This window comes from Bos indicus, chromosome 10 (assembly GCF_029378745.1).
Source record: "Bos indicus isolate NIAB-ARS_2022 breed Sahiwal x Tharparkar chromosome 10, NIAB-ARS_B.indTharparkar_mat_pri_1.0, whole genome shotgun sequence".
Taxonomy (NCBI): Eukaryota; Metazoa; Chordata; class Mammalia; order Artiodactyla; family Bovidae; genus Bos; species Bos indicus.
Window position 1 is genome coordinate 56,139,391 of NC_091769.1, and position 14,177 is coordinate 56,153,567.

General features: G+C 38.0%; 1 protein-coding gene across 2 annotated transcripts in view; it reads right to left on the reverse strand.

The window, feature by feature from the left end:
- Positions 1-14,177, reverse strand: part of UNC13C (unc-13 homolog C) — a 723,080-nt gene that overhangs the window by 693,464 nt on the left and 15,439 nt on the right. Inside the window, exons 2-3 of one of the 2 annotated variants that reach the window (XM_070797523.1) lie at positions 6,827-6,947; positions 5,490-5,561 (exon numbers count right to left, since the gene is read on the reverse strand). The exons of the other annotated variant lie outside the window; for it this stretch is intronic. The gene's annotated coding sequence lies outside the window, so the exon portion shown is untranslated. The remainder of the gene's footprint in view (positions 1-5,489; positions 5,562-6,826; positions 6,948-14,177) is intronic. 2 annotated transcript variants of the gene reach the window in all.

Genomic DNA, 14,177 nt, shown 5'->3' on the forward strand with positions numbered 1-14,177 from the left:
GGGTTGGAGGCTTAAGCCAGACCAAGTGGTCTACTGTGAATCCTGGCTCTCTGTATACAGTGAGCAAACTGCTTAACTTCTCTGTTCCTAAGTTTCCTCGTCTGACAAATGAGATAATAACAGTACCAACTCCTTCATATTGCTGTAAGGATTAAATGAGAGATCATGAGAGGAGTGCCTGGAACCACAGAAGTACTCAAAAATGTTAGATATTATTTATGTTTTTAATACATAACAATAAGCTTGTGATCTGATCAGATCTTTCTTCTATCCCCATGCCCTTCCTGACTATAAGACAGAAAAGAGAGTCCTAATGTAACACGGCTCCTCTTTTGCACCCATTTAGACTAGAGCAATGGAGAAGGCAATGGCACCCCACTCCAGTACTCTTGCCTGGAGAATCCATGGACAGAGGAGCCTGGTAGGCTGCAGTCCATGGAGTCACTAAGAGTCGGACACGACTGAGTGACTTCACTTTCACTTTTCACTTTCATGCATTGGAGAAGGAAATGGCAATCCACTCCAGTGTTCTTGCCTGGAGAATCCGAGGGGCGGGGAAGCCTGGTGGGCTGCCGTCTATGGGGTCGCATAGAGTTGGACACGACTGAAGCGACTTAGCAGCAGCAGCAGCAGACTAGAGCAAACTGCCCAATGTTTTTCAGCAGAGGGTAAGAATCATACCAACTCTGAGGCCTTGTGAGGAAGATAAAAATGTGTTGTGTTATATATAGTTTAAAATTATTTCTTTTAAAATGTTACATACTCTAAAGGAGTGGATAAAAACTCATAATAATGATTTTATAGTATTTTATTGATTTTAAGACAAACATATTTTAACATTTCTGAAACTGGGATTGGGACCACAGAGATTTCACATTCCTTGCATATAAACCAGGAATTATACTATCTATGTCCTAGGGGTGTTTGCAAGATATGTGCGATGATGTGATAATGAGAGTGAACACATCTGTCACATTTCTTGGTGGGGCATAGTGTCTGGTTTCATTAATATCCACTTTCTTCCTTATCATTCCCTCCCTTACTCCAACAAAATGTTCTTTAAGCCAAAACTCATGAAGCCAGCCAGAGTAACTTAAATTCCCTACTTGGCAAGTTGGATTCTAGATCCAGGTCAAGCAGTACCACTCTGCAGAAGTCTCTCTGATGACCCAGGTAGGAATTAATGTGCCCCTTCATCTGTGTCATGGGCTCACATGAACACCACTGATACACTACACTACACTGTGTTACATGTATTATTGCAATAGCATGAGGTAATATAACCTCTCATTTTTGCATCTATCTTCCCTAATGGAATGTATGAGGGTACCCAACATTTAATAGTTGTTTAATTTTTATTGGGAAAAAAGCAATAAAAAATGTACCAATATTTGATGAACTATTACTAATCTGTTCAACCATAAACAGAATTTGACCTAAATGTTAGTACGGTGGCAGGGAAATGGATTTATCCTGTTCTTAATACAAATTTAATACCCTCCTGGCTGAAGTAATTATTACACATTCTATAAAAGCAAGGTTCAAATTTATTATATATTATTGTATTTCTACAAGAGTTGCTTTAATATTTCAACCACAAATATGCCTCATGCTAAAATTACATTGAATATATCTATAACAAGAAATTATGAGTATTGCTGGCAAATTGGTACATTGATTAGATGGCCACATGTCTAATTAATGAAATCTAAAGAGCTCTGAACCTTGAGTGTCTCAATTAAATATCTGTTCACAAAGTATTCTTTATAGATGATTATGCACTTGCTAGCTTATTTTGCTCATTTTATTGCTTTTGATCTATAATGGCAAGAGCATATCCTTCAAAGCAACACAAAGGGTTAGTAATCAGTGATGATTTCATACTGATTTCTAACTGGTCAATGTATGCGTGCATGTTAAGTTGCTGTGTGTCCGACTCTTTGCGACCCTATGGACTGTAGCCCACTAGGTTCTTCTGTCCATGGGATTTTCCAGGCAAGAAAGCTGGCCAATAGGGGTAAGGGAATGTGTTCTATAACATTAAATATCAGGAAATGCAAATTAAAAACCAAAAATGAGATACCATTTCATTTCATACAGATGAGAATGGATAAAATTTTAAAAGACTGGTTACATACCAAATTCAAGAGAAGATGAAAAGTAACTAGAATTTGTATGCATTAAAGAAGATAATGTTAAAGAATATAATCACTTTAAGAACTATCTGGTAGTTTCTGGTAGACTTAAACTGACACTTATACTAAGGTCTAGCAATTACATTCCTAAGTATTTATGCAGGAGAAATTAAGACATATTTTTTCAAACTAACTTGTATAAGAATTTCTGTGCAGCCTTATTAATAATGGCAAAAAGGTGGGAAAATGTCCATCAGGAGGAGAAAGTATATACAAATTATAGTATATTGAAACAATGGAGCACTAAACAACAATAAAAAATGAACCACTATTACATACAAATCTTAAAACATGATGGGCAAGGAAGGCAGACACAAAACAGTAAATGCTCTCTGATTCCATTCATATAAAGTTCAAAGCAAGACTAATCTATGATAACATAAATCTGAAAAGTTGTTGCCTGTGAAGCATGGGAATTGACTTGAAAGTGACATAATAAAACCTTTGGGGTGATGGAAATGTTCTGTATCTTACTTGGGATAGTACGTATGTTCATTTTTTTGTATGTGTGTGTGTGTTTTGTTGCTCATTCATGTCTGACTCTTTGCAGCCCCATAGACTGTAGCCTGCCAGGCTCCTCTGCCCATGGAATTTTCCGGGCAAGAATACTGGAGCAGGTTGCCATTTCCTATTCCAGGGGATCTTCCCACTCAAGGATTGAACATGTGTCTCCTGCATCTCCTGCATCACAGGCAGATTCTATACCACTGTACTACTAGCGCCACCTGGGAAGTCCAAATTATAAACCTGAAATCTGTGTATTTTACTGCTTACAAATCTCATTCTAGGAAAAAATATAGCAGGTACTTTGATGATGGAAATTACACTTGAGAGTCAATTTCCTGGAATGGTGAAAACCTGTTTAATTGATTTCAGTATGAAAATTAGCATTTTTTTAGTTTCCCCAGTTAGAGCGTGCAATGCTGAAAAAGGCAGTTGGGTTGTATACTCAAAGACATAAATGTATAAACAGAAAGACATCCTGTTTAGGGAAGAAAAGGTTCTTTGACATCCAGTCTCATCACAAAGGCCAGACCTCGATTCTCGTATCTGCTTGGAAATCTAGCAGACACAGATGCCTCCTTGACTGAAGGCAGACTGAAGTTATCCACAGGTTTAATGTCACCCAATTGGAACAACTACAATAAGTATTCAGAGAGAGATTAATTTCAGCATTGTATGTTCACTGCACATCTTGTGGATGTGAGAATGTCTTCTTTCCAAAGGTCATATCTCCTCCTGTGCTCCTGATTGCATCATCTCTCACCACCTCTAGAATCATGCTCCAGCAATTATCTCTTCCCTGGCTTCTATCTTAATTCTCTTTCTCTTTACTGGGTTTATTCAACCTAAGCAATAAGCATGTTTATATCCTACCCGATTGTAAATAAAAAACATACAAAAGAGACTTCAGCTTTCCTTCAGTGTTGTTACCCCCTCAGGCTACTGCACCTTTCACCTAACTCAGGAGTTCTGATCTTTACTTCCTCATGAGTCAGTCACTTCAGTCACTTCAGTTGAAGTCAGTTACTTCAACCTCCTGCTGTCCCAATTTCAGCCTCAGAACTCTACTAAAATTTCTCTTTAATTGGGCACATTTGTACCAAATGTTAATATTCCCTAACTTATCTGCTGCATCTGAAACCAATAACCACTCAGCCTTTCTTTCGTCATTCTCTACACCTCCATGACAACACAGCCTCTCTCTGGATGTGGTATTTTGGCCAGAGTGGTTACATGATGGAAACTGGGCCAATTAGTTTTTATATCTTGGGAACTGGGAGTTGGAACATGGAGATTTTGTCAGATCCTTTCAGGCATTTCAACAAGAAAGTGACAATGTTGTGACCTGAGCAATCAACTTTTGATCTTTGGGAAAACTGAGCAGTGAAAACATACTTTCAGAAAAAGAAAAGCATGAACACAGGGTGTCAAAAGCAGAAATAAGAGACCACAGGGCCACAGAAAAAGCAGATCCTGTTTCTGATTATTCTCTAGGCCTGGGTCTAGGGCCAGTGAATTTTGTCTAAGGGATGATGAGACACCAGCAGAGGTAAGTGTCAGTGTCCTTCCTTACCAAGAGGCCCTAACCAGGTCCTTTGCTGGCCTCTCATCCTCTTTTCAGATTTCTTTTATTCTTTTTTCTCTAACTTTCTCTAACCAAATCAGTATGTCTGCACCTAGCTTCTCATCTTTGCATTAATTCCTATTTGCTAATTCCATTCAGTTTGGTCTGAATAACTATTAACATCTCCCATTCAGTATTTGAATTCAATAGTCAATATATTCAAATTTGTATTCATTCATGAAATACAAAGTTCTTTAAATTTCTCATACAATACTAATTAGCAAAACCAGCATTCTCTTAGGTATGCGGACTAGAACTCTAGGTTCAGCTTTAATCCCTCTATTTACTTGCTCCAAACTTCTACCTGGTTCTAAATTTTATGGTCCTAAACTTGACTATTTCTCTCATTTGCCAGGCCGCCTTTCATTCCAGGACTTAACTGCCTTGGTTCAGGCCTTCATGCATGTTCACTTGAGGTCATTACCTTTTTTAGAAAACAAAAATCCACAAAAAATTAAATATTTCCATGGAGGTAGTAAAATTTCTCGTCACTGTACTCTACACATTAAAGGACATATATAAACACATGTTTGCATAATCCTCACCACAGACTTTTGCACTTAACTACTGATAAGACTTCTCAGCTGTTCTTCTCACCTCGCTGATTATACATAACTCTAGATGTGTCCTTATTCTGTAGTAAAACAGAATTTAAAATTTTAATGAATGCTGTCCAATGTGCCAACAGACCAAAACTTCGATGCTTACATAATTAATATCCTCCCTCCCTTCCCCTTTGAGAGTGTTAGGTCCAATGCAATTCTCCTCATTCAGTGGAACTTGATTTGATTTTAACTCTTGGGTGAAAGTCAATTATTTACGCTTTAGAGCATGGAAGCAAAATGGGTGTGGCACTTAAAAGTAAAGTTAAAATTAGTGTCTCATAAATACAGCTGAAATTTCATCCTTTTCCTATATCACAGGGTACTTTTAAAGCAAATCTATAAAGAAATTATTTTAAACTACCTAAGAGCAAGACATATTTCAACTTTTTTGGCAAAAATAGAGCACATTCCATATAATGATTGGCAATATATGGTCCCAATAAAGGATTTAACATAAGTTCAGTACTTTAAAAGTTTCTTATATTTTGTATTATGGAATACTAAATTATACATGGAAAGTCTCTTTAGTTTAAAACATGCTTAGCATCAGCCAGCTCTTACCTCAAAGAGCATCTGGGAATAAATCCTCACCCAAGAAGCAGTTGGTAACTTGAACTATGGCAAGCCTAGGTGCTGGTGTAATTGAAATAAGAAAATAGGAAGAAATTACAAAGGAAATACAAATTTTTTTTTTTGTATCTCAAATAACCACAGACATAACAATATACAATGCCTCTCCAAATTCAAGTTTTCAAAAGCCCCTGCTCACAAATGATGGTAAGCTTTCCTGCCTCCCATAAAATTACACTAAGATTCAGTCTCTGGTTGTATCCTGTGTTTACCTGGCCCACTAACTCAGTCTGGACCCTTCACTTAGGACTTGATAACAGCCAGAAAGAAAATTAGAGAGACAATCTTTGACACTCAGGAACCACAATCTGCTAATTTTTAATACATTTAAAAATATTATCTAAAATAATTTAAATAAAATTAGTAGTGTGAAAGCCTTCTGAGTAAACTTCTGTGTCATAGAAGAAAGAAGGACATAGAAGGGGTTTCCCAGAGTGCTTACTGTTCCTTGATATTAAAATCAAAGTAACTGAGACCATAACATTTGCATTCCAACCTCCCATCCAAGTCCTCTCTCAGCATTAAAGGAAAGATTCTGTATGGCATAGCTGTGGTGTGCCACACAAACATCTGCTCCAAGACAAAGTCATTCATTCATGCAGTTGACAAAGGCACATAGCTGAGTCACTCTCTGAGAATGGCGGAGGCCAAGGGGTTATTCTCCCTTCTCTGGGTCAGCCCACATGCAATGACTCATTGATGGGGGTTCCCAAATGCCTAGCCCTCTTGCTTTAACACAGGGGCCATCCTAGTATCAGAGGCCTAGGATTGGCTGAGGTCTCTGTTGCAAATACATTATGGCTCAGCTTCTTCCAAAAGAAGCTCTGCACATATATCTCTGTTTCATAATGTGTTTCCCAGGAAACCTGACTTAAGAAAGTTGTTATCAAGGGAGCACTGAGGAAGTGACTCTAAAATGAGATCTTTTATCTAAATCCTCTCTGTTGGACTGGCAACGAGGACCCAATCACTGATGCCATGTCAAAAACTGATGGCCTGTGGTATACTGTAACAGAACAATTGTTAACACATTCACTTTTAGTGGGGGACCAATGTGTGAATACCACTGGAAGGAAAGAACTTGCATGTACTACATTGAGGTATTAGAGGTTGGGAGAGAAAGTGATTAGAGCCATGGAATGGAATAGCTACTGAAGCCTCTTAATGCAATGGAGAAAAGACATTGAAAGGCTTAAAGTGATGCTACCAATTTAAAACTAGAGGTAACAACAGCAGACATCTATGTCATTAGATAAAGAAATTCTCACCTCTTGCAGCAGATGCAGAAAAAGTTGAGCATCAGACCCAGGAATTGATCATAAGTGTGGCAGAGCTCCAGAGAAGGTTTAACTCTCAATTTAGACAGGTTGCCTGTGCCAAGATTGGGGCCTTAATTGAGAAAACAAATGGGACTGTGAGTCATGTGAAAAAAAGTGGGACTGGGGACATCTGGGTTAATTCACTGGAAGCTCTTTAATCCTCAGATTTCCCTGAATCCTCTGACAAAAAGTGGCTCTCCCCTGTCAGAAGCTAGTGCTCCACTCTTGCTTGAAAACGTGCAAGAAAATGTGTGCACCCTCTGACAAGACCTACCAAAAGCATTCCCATGGACCCCCAGACCAATAACTAGGAAAAAGAAACAACATAAGCCAGCTAAACAAAAGAGCCTGTAAAGGGAGGAAAAAGACTATGTGTTGAAGGAACGGAAGAACCTCAGCAACATATATGCACCAATAGGAGCATATAGGAACTGACAGAGTACGTATGAACTGGATTCTGTGAGTACTAGCTCAATGTGGATGTATATAAAGTTAGATAGGGAAGACTGGATTGCTACTGAAGCAGCCTTCCTTAGTGCATGGACAGGTTATCTAATGTGTGGGTATCTCAACATGTGGGTATTCCATGAAAATGGACGGTTGGTACACCATCCCACTCAATATAGCACTGAAAGACATCAGAGAGGGAAAAATCTTTCCAATGGGTAGAATTTAATTTTTTTTACCTTTTTTAAAAGTCTTTACTTTTTTATTATTATTTTTTTTTTACCACAGACTGTCATTGTCACTTTTATTTTGAAAAATTTTTCCTTGTCATTTTCTTACTAAAGAAAACATGTCCCTGAGTAAGTCACTTCATTTTTCTTTTTTTTTATTATAAATTTATTTATTTTAATCGGAGGCTAATTACTTTACAATATTGTATTGGTTTTGCCATACATCAACATGAATCTGCCACGGCTATACACGTGTTCCCCATCCTGCAGCCCCCTCCCATGTCCCTCCCTGTACCATCCCTCTGGGTCATCCCAGTGCACCAGCCCCAAGCATCCTGTATCATGCATCAAACCTGGACTGGTGATTCGTTTCTTATATGATATTATATACGTTTCAATGCCATTCTCCCATATCATCCTTCCCTCACCCTCTCCCACAGAGTCCAAAAGACTGTTCTATACATCTGTGTCTCTTTTGTTATCTCGCATACAGGGTTATCGTTACCATCTTTCTAAATTCTGTATATATGCATTAGTATACTGTATTGGTGTTTTTCTTTCTGGCTTACTTCACTCTGTATAATTGGCTCCAGTTTCATCCACCTCATTAGAACTGATTCAAATGTATTCTTTTTAATGGCTGAGTAATATTCCATTGTGTATATGTACCATTGCTTTCTTATCCATTCATCTGCTGATGGACATCCAGGTTGCTTCCATGTCCTGGCTATTATAAACAGTGCTGCGATGAACATTGGGGTACACGTGTCTCTTTCAATTCTGGTTTCCTTGGTGTGTATGCCCAGCAGTGGGATTCCTGGGTCATAAGGCAGTTCTATTTCCAGTTTTTTAAGGACTCTCCACACTGTTCTCCATAGTGGCTGTACTAGTTTGCATTCCCACCAAGAGTGTAAGAGGGTTCCCTTTTCTCCACACCCTCTACAGCATTTATTGCTTGTAGACTTTTGGATAGCAGCCATTCTCACTGGCGTGAAATGGTACCTCATTGTGGTTTTGATTTGCATTTCTCTGATAATGAGTGGTGTTGAGCATCTTTTCATGTGTTTATTATCCATTTGTATGTCTTCTTTGGAGAAATGTCTGTTTAGTTCTTTGGCCCATTTTTTGATTGGGTTGTTTATTTTTCTGGAATTGAGCTGCAGGAGTTGCTTGTATATTTTTGAGATTAGTTGTTTGTCAGTTGCTTCATTTGCTATTATTTTCTCTCATTCTGAAGGCTGTCTTTTCACCTTGCTTATAGTTTCCTTTGTTGTGGAGAAGCTTTTAAGTTTAATTAGGTCCCTTTTGTTTATTTTTGCTTTTATTTCCAATATTCTGGGAGGTGGGTCATAGAGGATCCTGCTGTGATTTATTTTGGAGAGTGTTTTGCCTATGCTGTCCTCTAGGAGTTTTATTATTTCTGGTCTTATGTTTAGATCTTTAATCCATTTTGAGTTTATTTTTGTGTATGGTGTTAGAAAGTGTTCTACTTTTATTCTTTTACAAGTGGTTGACCAGTTTTCCCAGCACCACTTGTTAAAGAGATTGTCTTTTCTCCATTGTATATTCTTGCCTCCTTTGTCAAAGATAAGATGTCCATAGGTGTGTGGGTTTATTTCTGGGCTTTCTATTTTGTTCCATTGATCTATATTTCTGTCTTTGTGCCAGTACCATACTGTCTTGATGACTGTGGCTTTGTAGTAGAGCCTGAAGTCAGGCAGGTTGATTCCTCCAGTTCCATCTTCTTTCTCAAGATTGCTTTGGCTATTCGAGGTTTTTTGTATTTCCATACAAATTGTGAAATTATTTGTTCTAGCTTTGTGAAAAATACTGTTGGTAGCTTGATAGGGATTGCACTGAATCTATAGATTGCTTTGGGTAGTATACTCATTTTCACTATATTGATTCTTCCAATCCATGAACATGGTATATTTCTCCATCTATTAGTGTCCTCTTTGATTTCTTTCACCAGTGTTTTATAGTTATCTATATATAGGTCTTTAGTTTCTTTAGGTAGATATATTCCTAAGTATTTTATTCTTTTCATTGAAATGGTGAATGGAATTGATTCCTTAATTTCTCTTTCTATTTTTTCATTATTAGTGTATAGGAATGCAAGGGATTTCTGTGTGTTGATTTTATATCCTGCAACTTGGAGAGATCACAGCAGACAACACAGAAATACAAAAGATCATAAGAGACTACTATCAGCAGTTATATGCCAATAAAATAGACAACTTGGAAGAAATGGACAAATTCTTAGAAAAGTACAACTTTCCAAAACTGAACCAGGAAGAAATAGAAAATCTTAAGTGACCCATCACAAGCACAGAAATTGAAACTGTAATCAGAAATCTTCCAGCAAACAAAAGCCCAGGTCCAAATGGCCTCACCACTGAATTCTACCAAAAAATATAGAGAAGAGCTAACACCTATCCTACTCAAACTCTTCCAGAAAATTGCAGAGGAAGGTAAACTTCCAAACTCATTCTATGAGGCCACCATCACCCTAATACCAAAACCTGACAAAGATGCCATCAAAAAAGAAAACTACAGGCCAATATCACTGATGAACATAGATGCAAAAATCCTTAACAAAATTCTAGCAATCAGAATCCAACAACACATTAAAAAGATCATATACCATGACCAAGTGGGCTTTATCCCAGGGATGCAAGGATTCTTCAATATCCACAAATCAATCAATGTAATACACCACATTAACAAATTGAAAAATAAAAGCCATATGATTATCTCAATAGATGCAGAGAAAGCCTTTGACAAAATTCAACATCCATTTATGATAAAAACCCTTCAGAAAGCAGGAATAGAAGGAACATACCTCAACATAATAAAAGCTATATGTGACAAACCCACAGCAAACATTATCCTCAATGGTGAAAAATTGAAAGCATTTCCCCTAAAGTCAGGAACAAGACAAGGGTGCCCACTTTCACCACTACTATCCAATGGGTAGAATTTGGGGTAAGTTACCTGATCATTCACTTTGCATGCAAAGAGAAGTGGCCCATGGTAAAAATATACATGGACTCATGAACAGTGGTGAACCACTTGCCTAACTTCTCAGGAGCCTGCAAGAAGAAAAATTGGAACATCACAGTCAAAGAGACTATAGAGGAGAAATGTGGATGGTTTGAAAGAAAGAGTTCAAAATGTGAAATATAGTGTGTTGCATGTTAAGGTCCACCAGATAGTATGCACCATGGAAGTAGCAATGAATAACCAAGCAAACAATGATGATCAGCTGTGGCTGAAATAGAGATTACATATGAATTCAAAAGCCTGGGCTCCTATTAATCAAGGCTGAGCAGGATACTGCTGCTGCTGAATGCCCAACACACCAGCAACAGAGATCAATGCTGAGCACCTAATAACAACAACATCTTTCAAGAAGATCGACCAGCCACTTGGTAGCAATTGATTACACTGAACCTCTACTCTGGGAAGGGCACTGCTTCAGTTTAACTGGAATCAACACAACTCCAGATATAAGTGTGCCTTTTCCACACACATAATTTCATCTTTGATCAAGGGTATTACCTTACAGTAGTGTTTGTGCAGCAGCAGGGTCCTCACCAAGGACTCTGTTGTTCCATGACACACCACATCCAAACCCAGAAACTTCCAGATTAATAATTTCAATAATAAAAGCCTTTGAAAACACATTTGAAATGCAAACTTAGAAATGACACCCTGATGGGATGGGATACCGTACTGCAGAATGTAGTATACATTCTAAATCCATGACCATCACACGGTATTGTGTCCCCAGTAGATAGAACACAGCAGTCTAGAAACCAAGGAGTGTCCCTGCTTATTACCTCTCTCAATGTCTCAGATGGAACATCTGTACTTTGCATCCCCACAACTTAGCTTCTCCTGCTTATAGAGTATCTGACTCCCAGGGGGGCCCTGCTACTACTGGGACACAGTGAAGAACTAAGAAGCTTTAAGATACAGTTTCCATTCCATCTCTTAAACCTATGGCAGGAAGAATTGACTCTGATCATTAGGAGAACGTAGGGCTGAAATTACACTATGTGGACAAGGAGGAACAGATCTGGCACCCATAAGCGACTGAGGAAAATCTTCACAATTACCTGCCAGATTTGATGGTGAATGGATAAGAATGGCAAAATGACTGAGATCTCAGGTCACTCAGGGATGTAATCTGGGTCACCACAGGAGGTATGACAGCTAGACCAGGAGAAGTGCTAGCCATCAGGTAGGAGACATATAAAATGCTATATATAGGAGGAAGGTAATATGTTGTGGTCTTGAGAGCAATTGCAATTACAAGGGCTCCAGCTCATTCCAATAACTTTCTTGTAAGTTTCCACAGGAAAAGAGATCAGCAAGCTATCCCAGATGGTGAACTTGAGAAATGAAGCAAGAGTGTTTGCGTGACACACAGGGCAGACTATAATGGATGTCAGAGTGTGATGACTTCAGGATCAAGGAACAAATCCAGAGTCAAGCCCTGGAATGGCCTTAGTTCCTGGACTGACACAGACATCAGTTCACAGATTTCCACATTGTCCCAGAATGTGCCCTAGTTGTGATCTTCAGGTTAAGTGACTCCAGGTCTACAAAATATGTTTATTGTCACAATATAATATCATATGTAGCACAGACAGGTAACAGGTAGCAAATATCAATAATAGTATTGCAGTTGCCATTTTATATTTGCTTGCTCTGTTCTAGGAGCTATGTTGAGTATTTTAAAAAGTACCATGCTAAATCATTGAAACAATTCTCTAAAAATATATTAACTATTCCTGCTATAGAGAGGAGAAAACCATGGCCTGGCACAATTCAGCATCCTGCCTAACACCACAAGTCTAAAAAGTGGTAGTGCCTACATTTGAGTACAAAATAGGAAACGCCAAAGCTTTCACGTTGCAACACGTTGTTATATAGATAACTGGAAACTATAAAAAGTACATACTTTTGTTACGGAAAACATAATTTGAATTTAAACTGCCTGATTTGAATCAGTTCTAATGAGGTAGATGAAACTGGAGCTGATTATACAGAGTAAAGTAAGCCAGAAAGAAAAACACCAATACAGTATACTATGCATATATATGGAATTTAGAAAGATGGTAACGATAACCCTGTATGTGAGACAGTAAAAAAGAGACAAAGATGTATAGAACAGTCTTTTGGACTCTGTGGGGGGAGGGGGATGATTTGGGAGAATGGCATTGAAACATGTATAATATCATATAAGAAACGAATCACCAGTCCAGGTTCGATGCAGGATACAGGATGCTTGGGGCTGGGATGCACTGGGATGACCCAGAGGGATGGTATAGGGAGGGAGGTGGGAGGGGGGGTTCAGGATTGGGAACACGTGTACACCCATGGTGGATTCATGTTGATGTATGGCAAAACCAATACAATATTGTAAAGTAATTAGCCTCTAATTAAAATAAATAAATTTTAAAAAATAAAATAAACTGCCTGATTGTCTATTTAAATATACTACTGAATACACTAAATATAAATGTAATAAATATTCTACTGAAAACGCCTTGTACTGATATATTGTACAGAATTTAAGGAATTAATTATTGATGGATCTTTATTAGAAACTGCATCTCCAAGGCAGATTCTTCAAGTCCCAGCTGTGTCCAAATATGGAACACTATTCTAAATCAAATATTTCCTAGCAGCTGATGAAGTTCTCAGTCAGTTGGTCTGAGCCTTGGAACTGAGGGGCACAGAAAAGCCTAGCCCGACATATACAAAGCTTGTGAAGTGTATGTATTCGGTTACCAGCTACTTGGCCTCATCTTTGTTTACCTTTTCTGCTGTATTTTCTCAAGGCCTCCTGCAAGTATTCAATTACTCAGGTCTTACCTGACCTACCACAATTTTCAGGAAAGAATCTAATGACTACAGATGTTAAAAACTGATGCTATGTAAATTATTTATTTTTCTTAGATATTTGGAAGAATTTTAGACTAACAAAGCATCAGCATCCTGGAGTAGAAGGATAAAGGTTATATTGTTTTCGTTTCTCAAACATAAAACATCATGGCCCTGAAATCTTACCAAATAAATAGAAAATAATTTACTACTTCCAACACATCTAATATTTTTTCCTTTAAAATATTTGTGTATTGGTCATGTTCAACTTGAATCATTTACACAATAAAAAGAAAACTATGAAGAAAACATAATTTTTGGAAGAGGGTATGAAATAAGAAAGATATGTGCATATATCACTATTGAAAGATTTTAAAAATAAAAGATTTAAAATTTTATTACATAACACTTAGGTAGGCCTCCAATAAATCCTTTATAAACAAATATTGAATATCTCACTGAAGCTAGAGTTCTGTCACCACTTTTTTGGCCAGCAGAAGGCTTGGTGGTCCCTGTCCTCTTGCTCTATATTTAATCTTCCTAACCTTTTGTTTGGAGAAGGCAATGGCACCCCACTCCAGTACTCTTGCCTGGAAAATCCCATGAGCGGAGGAGCCTGGTAGGCTGCAGTCCATGGGGTCGCTAAGAGTTGGATACGACTGAGTGACTTCACTTTCACTTTTCCCTTTCATGCATTGGAAAAGGAAATGGCAACCCACTCCAGTGTT